This window comes from Mesoplodon bidens, assembly GCF_964165515.1.
Source record: "Mesoplodon bidens genome assembly, chromosome: 9".
NCBI classification, from domain to species: Eukaryota; Metazoa; Chordata; class Mammalia; order Artiodactyla; family Ziphiidae; genus Mesoplodon; species Mesoplodon bidens.
Window position 1 is genome coordinate 54,182,191 of NC_138166.1, and position 17,849 is coordinate 54,200,039.

Below are 17,849 nucleotides of genomic sequence, written 5' to 3' on the forward strand. Positions count from 1 at the left end.
GTGGTTGAGAGTCCGCCTGCCGATGCAAGGGACACGGGTTCGTGCCCTGGTCCGAGAAGATCCCACATGCCGCGGAGCAGCTAGGCCCGTGAGCCATGGCAGCTGAGCCTGCACGTCTGGAGCCTGTACTCTGCAACGGGAGAGGCCATAACAGTGAGAGGCCCACGTACTGCAAAAAAAAAAAAAAAGAATATGTAACTTACTGTCATACAGAGTAAGTCAGAAAGAGAAAAACAAATATTGTATATTAACACATATATGTAGAACCTAGAAAAATGGTACCGATGAACCGGTTTGCAAGGCAGAAATAGAGACACAGATGTAGAGAACAAATGTATGGACACCAAGGGAGGGAAGCAGTGGGGAGGGGTGGGTGGTGGGATGAACTGGGAGATTGGGATTGATATATATACACTAATATGGATAAAATAGATAACTAATAAGAATGTGCTGTATAAAAATAAATAAAATAAAATTCAAGAAAAAATTTTTTTCTTATTTCCTATACATCATTTCCTGAAAAAAGCCAAATGTCTTCGTGATATCTTTATAAGCAACTCAAGTTTGGAAGTGGTAATTTGTGTATACAGATTATGCTCAACAAAGCATGAATCATATAGATCCCATTATGTGATTATGCAAATAAACACTAAATATACAATTACAAGCATACATGGGCAGTGAAATTTAATTAATTATTATGACAGCTCACTTGCCGACTGTAGTTTTATTAACTAACCATCCACAGATGTGTTTCCTCTCGATTCATTTACATTTTAATACCATGTAGAAATGATAAAGTATTGTAACAACAGATGATAAAAACAGATGGAATAAACATAATTGAACCCAAGATAATTTACATAGGTTTGAACTGAACAGTTTGTATATTTAAGCCAGTCTTAAATGCTTTATTCTTGTATTGTGGCTATTTAGGAAGAACTTCACACACACACACACACACACACACACAAAGACATTCAAACCAGCCAAGGACATTTACAAATGCATATTTAAAGGCTATTAAGTAGCTTTTTAAATTGATGAGCAATCACTAATTATATCTGAAGGTATAAATATTAAAAAAAGTGATCAAAAAGATCAGACATCGTAACCTAGAGACTATAAAAATTATCAATAAACGTTCATGCTAAGTTAAGTGAACATTTGACCAATGACTAGGTATAATTGTTAATCTCAGCCACTTATAGATTACATTCTCCCCTGGAGGGCTGCATTCAAAACTTAAATAATTGATGATCTTTCTAAAGAAAAATCTAAAACCATCAGAATCACTTCATTCCGTTCCAAAAGAGTATTTGTACGTGTGTACGTGTATTTGCATCACCAAGTCTTTTAATGGGCATATATTCGAATTGACATCCAGGACTATTACTCCTATTTGTTCGAAATTCCATCAGATAAGATTGCAATTACATTAAAAAGTCAATATTGGGGGCATCAGATTTCTCTGATGTCCAAAAGGTGAAGAAAACTTGTTCTTGTTTGTCAAAAAAGATTACAGGAATAGGACAGGACATGACCTGGTTACCAGAATATAAATGTTCAGCGGTCTTTGGAAAGCCTCCCTCCTCCCTGATTATATCATATGGTGTTCCTGGCAGAATCCTCCTTTAGCAGGAAGCAGAGGGTTAGAACTGCGTGGGCTTCAAATCACCTTCGCTCTCCTTCAACAATTATTTTAACCATAATTCATTTCTCGGGTGGTATTTTCACCGTTCATACTTTACTTCTACTATTATGTGCATGGTGCTAAAAGAAAGCGCCTAAGATTGTGTGAATAGGAAAAGAGCATTTTCTAAAATTGAGTTATTTTATAGTCAAGTAAGCACTTTTTAAAAGAAGTTAGAGTAGGTATTTCTGTGTAGGGCTTCATTCTGTCGTACTGCAGAAAAATGACTTTTCATCCCTGGCTTGCCTTTGGGACTCAGAGATATATGAGAACTGGGCTTACCAGAAAAGGCCAAGTGTATCTGATGGGAGGCAGCAAGGCTGATCAATATAGCAATGCCAGGAGAAATAGTCCGCTTAAGCTACACCGTCTAGGGCCGAAGGCACTGGCTGGTGACTACTCAGCTGCAAAGATGTAATATAAGATATAATTTAATTAGAAGAAGCAGAACTGAAGTGGGTTTTTGGGGGGTTTTTTGTTTTATTTTTTGTTTTATTTTGAAACTTACAAGAAATTATACAGCTAAGCAGGTACAGTGAAATAGCCTCGCTAGAAAGAGAATGATAGTTAATATTTATACAATAAAATCACATCTTATCCCTGGGCCAGTTATCATTTGTGCTTGAGTTAAGTATAGTGGCTTATTTTTTAATTTCCAATTATATCTTTGAAATAGAAAGATACAGTGGAGTCTGGAAAATGGATCACGTCTCCCCACACCCGCATTACAAGTCCACATTCACTGCCTTTGCAACCCCTTCCTTTACCACTTTTATGCTCATCTCATGTCATCAAGAAGCTTCTTCAATGATTAAAAGTAAAGTAGAATGGTTGGGATGAATCAGATACACAAAATATCTAACTGACCTCATTAACAACTTAAAACTTGGGAATTCTTAAGCTTTATATTTAAAGTTCTTGGAAAATATGCATTGTTGCCTTACCTTTCCTCAAATCACCATAAAAAGGCCTTAAAATCTTGATAAAATTTTCTGGGGATGACAGTACTTTTCTGTATTATATACTATTAAGCCACTGTTATTATTAGCAATAAAAATTTTGCATCTTCATAAATTAAAAAAACATCTTTTGTAACACCAAGTCTGTATTCTCTAAAGTGTGATTTCTAATAACTTTGCTACCCATAATGAACTGAGTAAGTTACATTTGATGGTGACATCACACCACCTTTGTGCCAGTGTTCAAAAACTGGGCAGAGACCTCAAACCAGTGTCCTGTACGACAGGGTTGACAGATTTGAACAGGTTCTTTAGAGTCACATTCTGTCTCCATAGTCACGTATGCCTGCCTTTTCAGTAATAATTGTCATCCCCACTTTACCACCACAAATCAATGTGTTCAAAATGGTTTCAATGTCCTCCATGGAAAACATTACCTTGTAAATTCCTTGTTCATAGGTATATTTCCAAACATTAATAATGAAATAAGTGAATTCTATCATGGAATCCTATTTTTTTTCTTTCATTCATAGAAATTTAAAACACTGTTGTTATGGCACCTCTACAAATTCTGATTCAAACCTTTGGTTTGCTGTGCCAGGCTCCAGCAATCAGACTACAGACTAAGTGGCATATTCAGCTTCTTTGGGGCTCTAGAGAGTTAATAGATTTGTTCATTTGTTTTGATTTGTTTGTTGTTGTTTTACTTTCTAGTTCTTTAGCATTTTTGTTGATTTCTGTTCAGAGCAAATTGTGTCAGATATCCTAGCTCTACAGCTTCTGTGATTTGATATGCTCGTATCTCTTGGTCATCTGAGTCCTTCAATTTACCAGCATTCCAATTCACACATAGTCAGAGGTTTCTGGACAACCAGATCCCTCTGCTGCGTTCCGTATGAGACATTTCATTCTGAACTACTTGGTCTGTGATACCTTAAAGGAAACTGGGGACATGATTCTATAAACCTATTTTCTATTTCAATTGGATGCATGTCCATTCATGAAGGCTGATCCCTCACCTTCAACTCAGCCATAAACTAACAGTCCTGAGTCTTCAAAGTCAGTGATGTCACTTACGTCTACTGTATGCTAATGTGAGATCCCTTCCTGGGTCTGTGCTTAACATGCCTTGTGTCATGATCTGACCATTGCCCGTCCTCAGAATTCACATTTCAGTGTCCTCCTGCTACATTATACTCCAAGCCCCTCTGGCCACCTTCCTTTCCTTTAACAAAGAAAGCTCATTCTTGCTTTAGAGCTTCTACAATTGCTGTTCCTAGAAATCTCTACTCCAAAACCTTCCTAACTTGCACCGTCCTACCACTTAAGTCTTAAATAAAATGTCAGTGGTGCCTTACCCAATTTCTCATTCAGAATTAGTATCCCCATCTCCAGACACCCATCATACACAAATAATGACGTTCCAGAGATGGTAAGGGGTTCCCAATAGCAGGTAAGAATGACTAGCAGCTTAAGTTGGTAAACATGCCATTAATTTATAAAAACAAAGCTCTGAATGTTAATAAACTTTTTCAGAGTTTCAGACGTTGACGTAAGGCTCGAGTCTTAACTTTTTCATAATATAGTTTTGTTTTGTTTTTTTTAATTTATTTATTTATTTATTTTTGCTGTGTTGGGTCTTCATTTCTGTGCGAGGGCTTTCTCTAGTTGCGGCAAGCGGGGGCCACTCTTCATCGTGGTGCGCGGGCCTCTCACTATCGTGGCCTCTCTTGTTGCGGAGCACAGGCTCCAGACGCACAGGCTCAGTAGCTGTGGCTCACAGGCCCAGTTGCTCCACGGCATGTGGGATCTTCCCAGACCAGGACTCGAACCCGTGTCCCCTGCATCGGCAGGCAGATTCTCAACCACTGCGCCACCAGGGAAGCCCCATAATATAGTTTTGAAATGCCCTCTGTAACAGAATAATAATCCATACTATTTTCATGATAAGGTCATTTAATTTCATTTTAATTCTTCGTAAAACAGCATTTTGTATGAGAACGTTCATGAGATGAAGAATAAATCTGAAATAGTTTGTGAAGGCACCTAGCACTGTGCCTAAAACATAGCAGATGCTTGATAATGCTTGTTGACCGACTACACAAATAGCATCTTTTAAAATGACAAGTTATATTTTCTAACAGGCCTGGGGTTACACAAGTCAACATTGCAGTATGAATTAAGGGGTGCTGAAATGAGGTACGGCCACAAAATCTCTCTCCCGTGCTGATTCTACCAACAGTGTGTTATTCTGAAGTCATTCCTTTCCTTTCCATTAGAGACCTCTTTTTGAAATGCAAGACTTCAGGAAATTGTAGCAAACCCCTGTTGTGTTGTATATTCAGGCTCTCTTCTGCAGGAACCACCCCTCTCTTGACCCCAACCAACAGGGGAACTCCTAGAAGCCAAGTGTCTATTACATCATGTGATTTTGCCCTAACTGGGCCAGTCAGACATTTTCTTCCAGGAAGTTAAAATTCTAATCTAAAAGACACAAAAACTGGAAATTTTGAATCTTGTTCCGATAAACAACAGAGCTCTAGATCTGTCCAATACAATTGCTACTAGTCACAGGTGGGTCTTTAAAATCAGATTTCAATTTCAATGAATTAGAATTAAAAATTCAGCTCCTCAGTTGCATTAGCCACATTTCAAGTGTTTGATATTATACAGCATTTCCATCATCACAGAATATTCTATTAAACAGAGGTGCTTTAAAGCAGGGCTCAACAAACTACAGCCCATAGTCCAAATTATTTTTGACAATCCATGAGATAAGGTTTTTTTCACTTTTAAATAGTTGTAAAAAATAAAAGAAGAAGATTCTAGGATGTGAAAATTATGTGGCATTCAAATTTCAGAGTCCACAAAGTTTTATTGGAACATAGCCATACTCATTTACTTACATATTATAGATGGCGTTGAGTATTTTTGACAAGTCGTATGACCAGCTAAGTCTAAAATATTGACTATCTGGCCCTTTATAGAAAAAGTTTGCTGACCTCTGCTCTAGAGGGTGGTGCTAAGGTCTCCAAACCTGTCTCAGATTCTGAAAGGTTATGAGGAGACCAGATAACACACTGAAATGCCAATAATGTGTCCGATACATGGAATGTCTTTTCATTTCTGTGTTGGAGGTTGGAAAGGAGAAGGACCAGTGCTAAGAGTATGTGTTGATATTGGGGGGATTAAAGGGGAAGAGTGTCTTCTTCCCCAATACCAACGGACAGATGTGGGAGCATCACATTTTACTGTGCTAACTGCAGTGTGCCCAGGTCCACCAGAGCCAAAAGGCAGAGGTGAAAAAATGAATGCCCTAGCATTTCTCTAGTCTAAACAAGAGCCTTCTAGATTTCCTCTGTGAGAGTCCTGCTAAACTCCCTTTACACGTGGGCACAGTACCAACACCCTCTGCCGTTGTACAGCTAGACACACAGGCCAGAGCTGATGGGCCTCAAACCAAGTGTAAGCGTCATCCGAGTGGAAAATATGCAACAGCATCCTGGGGGAACTGTGAACTCCTCCCAACACTGAAAGGAGGCACACTTATTGTGTGTGTTTCTTGAAAAGATTTCATTACAGAAGGGTAATTGACACAAGTCAAGAAATGGCCAGGGTCACCCACACTATAGGAGTTACACTTTCCTGGGACTTGCCCACAAATTGACAGAAAAAGGAGATCCCAGGCAGAAGGATACAAAAGATCAAGATAGAATTCCTGAAATGGGTACAGAGATGAAAGTGTCTCGGGGCTCAGAAGAGAGGCGGTGCTTCGTGGAAATTCTGGGTCACTTGCTGTGACAAGAAACTCTCAGCTCAGGACTCGCATGTAGAAAACTCCGGAGTCTTCTCTCTAGTAATAAGTCTGCCAAATCATGTTTCATTTTCTCAGGAGGTGCCAGGTCATCACTTTGTCTCTAGCTCTAATATAATCACTATGGAAAAGTGGGTGAGAGCACCAGCATGACATCAGAGGGCCTGAGTTGGAATCATGTCCCCATCACCTACTAGCTTCCTCATTTTTCTCAACTACAAGATGAGATACCTACTTATAAATTTGTCTTGATCAATAATTAAGATATTTCAAATAAAAGTGCTTACCACTGAGACAGGCAAGAACAGTAAAATGGATGCTGATTTAGAAGACATTGCTAACGGCCCGGCCACTGCCCATCTTCGCCCCCCGCTTTCTTTGCAAACAGATTTCTGAGGATGCACAGAGTCAGTGTCTGATTCCAAGCAGTGAATCATGATCTGTTTAGACCTATTCTGACAACCCTGTCCCCACTCTCCCAGCCTCCTTTGCAGTTAGAGATTGTGGGGTGCTCTGTTTCTAGCCAATGAGACCTTAGTAGAAAGTTCCTGGATATTAGGTAGGGTGGGGATGGAGGTAGTTCTGGGAAAGCTTTGGTTTTCTCAGGTGGGAGGGGACAGACAGTAAAGTAACAAATATGAAGACAAGGCCACAAGAATTAGTCAAACCATAAAAACCCTCAGCCACTGAGCAATGAATCAATACTCTAGACTTCTCGTGTCATGAGAAAAATAAATCTCCACCTGTTAGGTATTATCTTACTGTCACCCATTCCTAAAAATGGATTAGGTAGAATAAAGGTACCCAAATTGTACTAATAAAAAATGTGTTATTTCCCTAGAAATATGCTAGCCATCAATATAAAAATGGGAAAAGAAAGAAGCAAACTATGTCAACTAAAGTTTCCTTCCCTCACAGTTCCCTCCAGGGAAGTGTCTTTAAGCCCTGCTTCTCTCCTTCCCTGTTAGAATCTATAATGCTATGGAGAGGTAGCCATGGCTGCCACAAGAAGCCACGTCTTTCTCTGTTTGGGAACCATCATTGCTACAGGGAGACAGACACAAGGACAATAAAAACATTTTCCAAGTGCTTACTATATGCCAGGGACTGTTCTAAGAGTGTTACACATATCGACCCATTTAGTACAATTATATGCTGATACTGGTACTATTTTTTTAAATTAATTTATTATTTATTTATTTATTTTTGGCTGCGTTGGTTCTTCGTTGCTGCACACGGGCCACGGGCTTTCTCTAGTTGCAGCGAGCGGGGGCTACTCTTTGTTGTGGTGTGGTGGCTTCTCTTGTTGCAGAGCACGGGCTCTAGGCACACAGGCTTCAGTAGTTGTGGCATGTGGGCTCAGTAGTTGTGGCTTCCAGGCTCTAGAGCAAGGCTCAGTAGTTGTGGCACACGGGCTCAGTTGCTTTGTTGTGTGTGGGATCCTCCCGGGACAGGGATCGAACCCATGTCCCCTGCATTAGTGGGCAGATTCTCAATCACTGCACCACCAGGGAAGTCCCCAATTATTATTATTATTTTTTAACATCTTTATTGGAGTATAATTGCTTTACAATGGTGTGTTAGTTTCTGCTTTATAACAAAGTGAATCAGTTATACATATACATATGTTCCCATATCTCCTCCCTCTTGCGTCTCCCTTCCTCCCACCCTCCCTATCCCACTCCTCTAGGTGGTCACAAAGCACCGAGCTGATCTCCCTGTGCTATGCGGCTGCTTCCCACTAGCTATCTATTTTACGTTTGGTAGTGTATATATGTCCGTGCCACTCTCTCACTTTGTCACAGCTTACCCTTCCCCCTCCCCATATCCTCAAGTCCATTCTCTAGTAGGTCTGTGTCTTTATTCCCATCTTGCCCCTAGGTTCCTCATGACCATTTTTTTTCTTAGATTCCATATATATGTGTTAGCATACGGTATTTGTCTTTCTCTTTCTGACTTACTTCACTCTGTATGACAGACTCTAGGTCCATCCACCTCACTACAAATAACTCAGTTTCATTTCTTTTTATGGCTGAGTAATATTCCATTGTATATATGTGCCACATCTTCTTTATCCATTCATCTGTTGATGGACACTTCGGCTGCTTCCATGTCCTGGCTATTGTAAATAGAGCTGCAATGAACATTTTGGTACATGTCTCTTTTTGAATTATGGTTTTCTCAGGGTATATGCCCAGTAGTGGGATTGCTGGGTCGTATGGTAGTTCTATTTTTAGTTTTTTAAGGAACCTCCATACTGTTCTCCATAGTGGCTGTATCAACTTACAGTCCCACCAACAGTGCAAGAGATTTTTTTTTGTAGATTTTTTGATGATGGTCATTCTGACCGGTGTGAGATGATATCTCATTGTAGTTTTGATTTGCATTTCTCTAATGATTAATGATGTTGAGCATCCTTTCATGTGTTTGTTGGCAATCTGTATATCTTCTTTGGAGAAATGTCTATTTAGGTCTTCTGTCCATTTTTGGATTGGGTTGTTTGTTTTTTTGATATTGAGCTATTTTTTTTAACTTTTTATTTTACATTGGAGTATAGCTGATTAACAATATTGTCCTAGTTTCAGGTGCACAGCAAAGGGACTCAGCCATACATATACATGTATCCATTCTCCCCCAAACTCCCCTCCTATACAGGCTGCCACATAACATTGAGCAGAGTTCCCTGTGCTATACAGTAAGTCCTTGTTGGTTATCCATTTTAAATATAGTACTATTAACCCCATTTTACAAATGGAGAAACTGATGCACAGAAGAGTTAAGTAACCTGCCTAAGGTCACACAGCTAGAAAGTGATGGAAGGAGGATCCAAACTCAAGCAAACTGAGTGTGAATTTAAGCAGTACGCGCTGCACCTCTCCCTCTGCGATGGCAATAAGCATGATGGTCAGCAAGATAAGCAGTTGAAATTGACCTGATAAATTGACCTGGCAGGGACCTTTTAAAAACCCCAAATCTCGTATTTTGCCAAGCCATCTATTTATCAAGCTCTTCGAGGTATCCAGATAATAAGGGAATAGGTCAGTCAGTTTAGAAAGTTAGACAATCTAAACATCTACCAACTACTAGAAAAGAATGGAAGGTGTTTAGCTTTGAAAACAATGATGAAGGGACCCATCAAAGGGGAGAGAAACTCTCCAGAAGAGAGATATGAAGGGAGCAAGGCAGAATTTAGAAGGTCGGGTAACATTTATCCCCATCTACATCAGCTCTCTTGGCTGTCAGATGTGGCTCTTACTCTCCTATTTTCCCCCCAAGATACTGAGTTGAAATCTGCCTACCATCAGTATTCTCATCTAACCTGGGTAACTGCCCCTCTGTATCCTTAAGCAACAGTCTAGAAGTAGAACAAGCTCGAGTCTATTGTTGGGGAACAGCGTCACTACATTAGTTTGGGCAAAGTTGTCCTGTTTGGGATGGATAACTCAGTTGAACAAGGTAACTGTAAAATTCTCTTTCATATTGTACCTGAAGTAAATTATGTACAATTTCATTTCAAGAGAAAGGAATGGTTTAAGTGACCAGTAAGAGCACCTTTTGTTTCTATTGGTTCTTGGTAACCATATTAGCTTTTCTAATGGAGTCCAAATTCATCTTTGCTTGCATACTCATTCATTCAAGATACAAACTATTGCATCCCAGCAATGTGACAGGCATGGTGTAAAATCATATTAACAGAACAAGAGATGTGCCCCATATCCCTTCTATTTCTTTCTAGAGGTTTTAGGAGTGGAAACTAAATTTTATGCTGTTATATTAATGTATCTTATATTTACTGGTGCTCATGAAACAGAAACTTGAATTCTCTGATAAGCATGATAGTGGCAGAGTACAGATAGGCAGCTCTTCTGGAAAGGGTCTGTTTGGAAAGTAATTAGCAGTGGCATTGAGAAATGACTGATGACTGAGGACAATAAAGTGTTTAAGGCAGGGGTTCCAAAAAGGGAAGCCTGACCTAGAAAGCGTTTGATAAATGCCTGAAGGATTTCACCCCAGCAACCCACTGTTTCTTACTCTGAAACACCTATTCCTTCCTTCAGTCCATGCCATTCCCCAGACTGTCTACTGCAGTCAGGGACACACACACCCCCCTCAACAAGGACTATCACCACCCACCTAACCCCTCCCCCCAAAACACAGATTTAGGGAATTAAAAACTGCTTTCTCCTTGCAAACACACACACAAAACAAGGCTGCTAGATTAATGTCATCCCTAAATTGTCTGTTCCGATGGGTGACCACTGTTCTGAAGGAATCTGTCTGCATGTATTTTATTGATCATCTTTAAGAAACCCGGCAACCTCAGTACTTTTTAAAGAGCAGAAACAGGTTCTGCTACCTCAAAGCATAAGAAGCCACACTGGGGCTATTTTTAAGGGGAAAAAAACCTGCCTACTAAAAAGAGAGAGAGAGAGAGAGGCCATCCAAATTTCTGTCAATAAACTAGATAAAAGCTGACAGAATAAATTCGGATCCCAACCCTTCCTTTTTTTACACCAAGAAAAAGAAAGGAGTCTAGGGCCATGAAGAGAATGACTGCCGCTCCATTCTGGAAGAATGACACTGAATGAGATGTGAAGAGACAAGGTGGCAGGTCGGAACACAAGTTTATCTTCAACGTGGGATGTATGTTAATGCTTCCTTCATTGTGGCTCTGTGGCCATCACCTGGTCGAAAAGCCTTATGATCAGTAGAAGTCTCCACCATTCATGGAAATGAAGGGGGTGATTCAGGAAGAAAACTCCAGGTGGTGACATGGTCCACCCCTCCTCCACATTTGCAACAATTGCCCTGTTCAGGTTCTCACCGCCTTTGGCAGCACCACTTGCCAGAAACCTTAATAGAGATGAAGAAAAGCAAAACTGTCAGCTTCAATAGCAGCCCACAACAGATGAATATATTTCCAAATTAATCGAGTAAGAACATCTGGCCATGTCTGCCAGATTTATTTTATTGTATGATTTGCAGGCTAATAATGAAGACTGAGTTCTTAATTATAAGATTTGCATTTCTCCACTCCATCATAAAAGCTCATACAAAAGCTGGTTTTTTCCTTCACTGAAATAAGAGTTTAAATGCATGATGGAGAAAGGACAGATTGGCAAATCAAATGCCTTCCTAACTAGTATTTCTTAAGGACTAAAGGTCCTTCTCAAGTTACCAAAAGGTGTAAGTTATAAAATTCAGCTCCTGGTCTCACAATTTTGGAAGTTCCATTTCTTGTACTACAGGCAGGAAGAAAGGGTGGTGTACTTGCTCATACATGAAGAAGCCCATGTTAACTCCCCATCATCTGAGATGTGCACTGTGAGTCATTTTACAGGGTAGATTTTAGTTTTGAGTGAAACCCCAAGGGTAAATGATTTGGCGGGTGTGAGGAGAGAGACTGAGAACAGGGATACCGCCCCAAACTCCTGAAAAAGCGGGTGTAACAGGTTCAAAACTAAAGAAGACCCAGAGTGCTAACCTCAAAAGCCCTTTGATGCCACATGTTGAGCAACTGCGTGAAACCTCCACTTACTAGCACTGACTCACTGGAGGGCAAAGCTCTAGCTTTAGACAAGCTGTGTGGTGGACCAGTTGTGGGAGACCAAAGCACAGGACTGGCTGTTGTATTTTAGAACAATCCAAGAGAAGAGAAGCTTGTTCCTGGGAAGGGGGTTTCTTTGGGACGGAGAACTAGAGAGGGACCACCAGACAAGAAGGTTCTTGAGGGTGGAAGAAATTGGAGTCTGTGAAGGGTCTTGATTTCAGACTTAAGCTACTGGTCAAAGACAAAGGTTGAACAGAAAGCAAGAATTTTTTAAAGCACATTTTTTAAAGTGGCTGAAAAAGAAGAAGATGGAAATATACATTTCAGTGGCCCTTGAACATTAGCATGTATCAGAATCCCCCAGAGTGTTTGTTAAAGTACAGCTGCTGGGCCCACTCTGAATAGGAGGCCCAAGGTGAGGCTTTGAGAGTGTACGTGTCTGACAAGTTCCCAGCTGATGCTGATACTGCTGGTCTGGGGACCACATTCTGAGAACCACTGATCCACATCAGGGTTTCTCACTCTCAGCATGATTGACATTTGGGGCCAGATAATTCTTGTTGTGAGGAACTGTACTGTGCATTATAGGATGTTTAGCAGTATCCCTGGCCTTTACCCACTAGATGCCAGTAGCAACCCACACACACGTGACAACCAAAAATGCCTCCAGACATTGTCAAATATCCCACAGAGGGGACTATTGCCCATTAAAAACTACTGATACACATATACACACACACACACACACAAACACACACACACATATATACCTTTTCAGATTCTTTTCCCTTATAGGTTATTACAAAATATTGAGTATAGTTCCCTGTGCTATACAGTAGGTCCTTGTTGGTTATCTATTTTATATATAGTAGTGTGTATATCCAGCACCATTTTTACTTTGGAAACTAAGAATAATGATAGTGCATGCAGCATTCAGTAAATGTTAGCTCACATCCTCTTCTTTTGTCCACATAGGATTTCATCTCTGGCCTTATCCTGATACTCTTGGGAGTATAAGATTAGTGCTGACGAAAGTGAGAATTTTGTCTGTATAAGGTTTTCTGGATTGAACCCAGAGGTTTTGAACTGCTGTAGTGAATTACTTGTTCCTTAAAGCCTGGGGTATCACGCCAAAATTGTTTAGTTGAGTTGAAAAAGGTTATTTACAGTATCTTCCACATAACTGACTTTTTCAGCCAACTGATTTGCCTACAGTAGAACATCGCCAATTTATGCTAGTGACTGAGAGAACACTGGATATTACAAATTTAAGAATTAGCAAGTACGGTAAGGGAAAGCATGAAATTAAAAGCAATTAGGGGGCTTCCCGGGTGGCGCAGTGGTTGAGAGTCTGCCTGCCGATGCAGGGGACACGGGTTCGTGCCCTGGTCCGGGAGGATCCCACATGCCGTGAAGCGGCTGGGCCCGTGAGCCATGGCCGCTGACCGTGTGCGTCTGGAGCCTGTGCTCCGCAACGGGAGAGACCACAGCAGTGAGAGGCCAGAGTATGGAAAAAAAAAAAAAAAGCAATTAGGGCCGTCTCATCACAAAACGGACTTGATTAGTCCATGCTTATTATTTATGGTAGTGATTTATAACACGTCATCATTTATTTTGTAACAAAACCTTCATGATGTGACATTTTACTCTCATCCTACAAGAAAGATGGACAAAGCTGCCAGAGAATTGGTAAAGCTCATCAGCTTTCCTGATCGACCCATTCATTCACTCAGCATTTACTGTTCTATGCCCCTGGCCCTGTGCAAAGTACATCTAAGGACAATTTTAATGGCTTTTTTCTACTACTATCAGACTCATAGATTTTCACTGGAACCCAGAAAGCACTGAAAATACAAAGAAGAAAACAGAAGAACACCAGTAATCTCATCACCTAAAGATGACCACTGCTAACATTTGCCATGTCTACTTCCAATATTTTTCTATTGCATACATACATAAGAAAATGTGAAGTATATAAATATCTTTGCATAATTAAGATCATGTTTTATTTTCAATTTTGTGTTCTGGTTTTTCACCTAGCTGTTGATGAGGACATACCAAATTATATATGTAACTTAGTTATTGACGCACATTTAAAATGTATCTTATAGCTAGTGGGAAGCAGCCACACAGCACAGGGAGATCAGCTCAGTGCTCTGTGACCACCTAGATGGGTGGGATAGGGAGGGTGAGAGGGAGACACAAGAGGGAGGGGATATGGGGATATATGTGTATGTATAGCTGATTCACTTTGTTATACAGGAGAAACTAACACACCATTGTAAAGCAATAAAGATGTTAAAAAATATTTTTAATTTAAAAAATAAAGTGTGTCTTAAAGTCATCGCTTATGTCAACCTAGTTAATACTTAGAAAGCAGCAGTTGTTTAGTTGCAATTATTTGAAAATAAATTAAAATTGTTCCAATAGTCCAAACTGGTTTTGCATCATTAGAAGTATGACATTTGTATATTTTTCTGAATGGCTGTAAATAACTCAGTATGGAAGACTAGACAAATTCAATTCAAAGCTGGTATTACTCGCACTGGCTACCAAAGTCTTATCTTCCTGGTGTAAGCAGCAACAACTTCAGGGAAACAGGAACAAGCACTGGTTCAATCTATACTTAGCCTTCTAATGAAACTGAGCTTCCTCAGTCATTACATTGCGTTATAATTTCCATAGCCATTTTCAGCCCACTTCAATTTTGGAGAACTTCGATTAGAAGTTCCAGAAAAATAATTCTTGTTTGCACTGTTACTATTTCTATTTCACAGGTGAATTAATTTTAGCACTAAATGGGTAGGTGATTTTTAGAGGACTACACAGGAATTGAATTTCTTACCATTCCTAAGGATTTTTTTTTAAATCCTTGATCTCCTACACACTCTCTCAAATGAAGACTAAAGTTGTGCCTGAAGGAGACAGATGCGGTGGAGTCATTTTCAATTGAAACTATGGCCACCACACGAGAATAATTGGCTTTAATTAATGTGTTTAACAGCTTTAAGCTGACTATGCATTTGCACAACTCCCCTAAAAGCTTCCTAACAGCATCCTCTAAAGTGTGCCTAACAATCTCTGAAAAAGTCCCTTAGAAGCACTTCAGTAGTCTTGATAGAAATATTTCACCCAGTGCTGTTAAAGCACATTAACATCTCTTCTATGTTCGGTTCTACAAGACACTTAATACTGCTCACAGTAGGTTCTCAATAAATGTTCACAATCACATATTCTTAGTGGAAATTTAAATGGCTACTGAGTTCTTTCTTTTATCTCCAGAATTGATGATTTGCAGTTTCTTCTTTGATATTCCCTGGAAAACTGCTGTAGTCTTGTAATTTCTATTGTAAATCTGAGGCATTTCAGAGTTAATAAAAGAGAAGCAAGAAGTCCTTTGCTCTGTTTCTTCCAGTTCATAAATTAATCTCTTTGGTGTATGTTCATATATTGAGGCAAGGTAAATTCCTTTGTGATGCCCAGAAAATAATATAACAGTAGTTAATGCAGAGAGTTCTTTTCCAGGGAAAGAAAATACACCCTTAGTGGTCCTGCTCCATGCCTGCCCTGAGCTGGCAACATTACACCATCTCATTTGAACCTTGCTATGACTTTATAGTAAAGAAAAAGAGGTTTGGAGCGTTAAGTCTAGGATCTGACCTGATCCTACATCTGTCTGACTTCAAGCTTGCGCTGTTTCCACCTCAGCATGAACTATTTAACAATCATTGCATAGTCCAATAGATTTCCAATGCTGCAGTATATGCCAAGTGGCCACGAGGTCGAAGGAGCTGGCCACAAAGGAGACCCAGCTGGTTCCCTGCTCTCCAGGAAGTATGTTCTAGAACTCATATTATTTTACAAGAATGCGAAGTCTAGACAAAGTCTGGAGCTTTTTTCCTTCATTTGCTAATGTACCAGATAATGTGCTAAACATGTGGAATACTTTTGTAAAATCTTAGGAAAAAAGAATTTTGGAGTCCTCCAAGTGAAATCCATACTGGGTCAGGGTTCCACAATAGTGCCCCACAGAATATCCTGACTCTTTCCAACAAAGAATAAAGTCAGCCCAGGAATAGAAAACCACGAACCTCAAAATATTACAATGCCAACCCTGTCTATAACTGCATGCCTAGGACAGCAGGGTTCCTAAAATCATTTATTCATTCAGCAAATGTGTTTCGAGCATCCACTTTTTGCCTGATACAACTTACTCGGGATATATCAGTGAAAAAAGCAGGAGATTCTAGCCCTTGGGGAGCTTGAATTCTGGCAGGATAAAGACAAGAAACAATAGAGATAATAAATAAGCAAATCATACAACAGATATCAGGAGGTGACTAGGACTATAGAAAAATATCCAGTATTGCAAAGGGACTCAGGAATGTGCAGATGGTATGCGTTGCAATTTTAAATCGGACAGTCAGGTTAGACTCCATGCAGAAGCTGATATTTGAGCAAAGGATTAAATGAAGTTAAGTGGTTAGCCATGTACACATCTGGGGAAGAAGGTTCCTGAGAGGTGTGCAAAAGTCCTAGTGGTTAGCCATGTGCACATCTGGGGAAGAGGTTCCTAAGAGACGTACAAAAGTCCTAGGGCAGAAGCATGCTTGACAAATTTGAAGAAGCAAGGAGGGCTGTGCTGCCCGGGTGGAGTGGACATGCCGTACAGTAATAGGATGGAGAGGGGCATGGGGTCTGACTATGGAAGGCTTTTTACAACAGTGTAAGGACTGGGTTTTATCCCAAGTGGCATCTACTGCTAGATTTTAAGTAGAAAAGTGACATAATATGACTAACACATTAAAAAGGCTCACTCTGGATGCTATATTTTGAGTAAACAGTAAAGCAGTGGGGGGTGGGCAGAGGGATATGGGCAGAAGCAGGAGGCCCATGTGACAAGGCTATCAAGTAAGAGGGGAGGTGACAGAGCCCTGGACCAGTGGGAGTAGTCAACGTGGTGAGAAGGGGCCAAATTCTGGCATATCTGGAGATACACTGCAGAAAGAACTAACAATATTTTCTGATAAACTGGATGTGGGGTATGAGAGAAAGAAGAGTGAAAGATGACTTCTCTGGTCTGGGCCTGAGCAGTTGGAAAGATGGATTTGCTGTCATCCAAAGATGGATTCAGAAGCTCAGTTTTAGAGACATTAAATTTGAAATACCTATTAGACATCTAAGCAGAAAATAATAAAAAATATCACATTGGAGGCAGTAAGAGAGATCTGATGGGATGATGTAAATTTGGGAGTTATTTTTTATTTGTTTGTTCATTGAAGCCACAAGATTGTATGAGATCACAGACAGAGCATCCAAGGACTCTGCCCTGGGCGCGCCAATGTTAAGAGGTCTGGGAGATGAGAAGGAACGTGCAAAGGCACCTGAGCAGGAGGAGCCAATGGTGTAGAAAGAAAACAGAGGGCATGGTATCCTAGAAGCCAGTGGAAGAAAGTCTATTAAAGAGAAGACAGAGCAGTGTGCCCATTGCTGCAGAACTAAGATGGGCACTGAGAAATGGCCACTATATTTCGCGATAAGGAAGACATCAGTGACCCAGACAAGAGTAGTTTGAGGACAGTAGGGGGATAAAAGCCAAATTGAAAAGAGATGGGAGGAGAGAAATTGGAAACTGAGTTTACACCACTCTGCTTCAAAGAGTTTTGCTGCAAAGAAACTGGGCAACAAGAGCTGGAAGAAATGAAGTCAAAGAAGAGTTGTTTTCTTGCTTGTTTTGGGTTTGTTTTGTTTTTTTGTTTTTAGTAAGATAAAAACAGCCACATGTTTGAATGCTGATGGTAATGACCCAGTAGACCAGTAAAACAAACAAAC

The 17,849-nt window shown here is 40.1% G+C and overlaps 1 long non-coding RNA gene across 1 annotated transcript in view; it reads right to left on the reverse strand.

Moving 5' to 3' along the window:
* Positions 1-1,975: 1,975 nt before the first annotated feature.
* LOC308622979 overlaps positions 1,976-17,849 on the reverse strand; it is a 108,780-nt gene continuing 92,906 nt past the window's right edge. Inside the window, exon 3 of the long non-coding RNA XR_014016716.1 lies at positions 1,976-2,097. This is a non-coding gene — a long non-coding RNA (uncharacterized lncRNA). The remainder of the gene's footprint in view (positions 2,098-17,849) is intronic.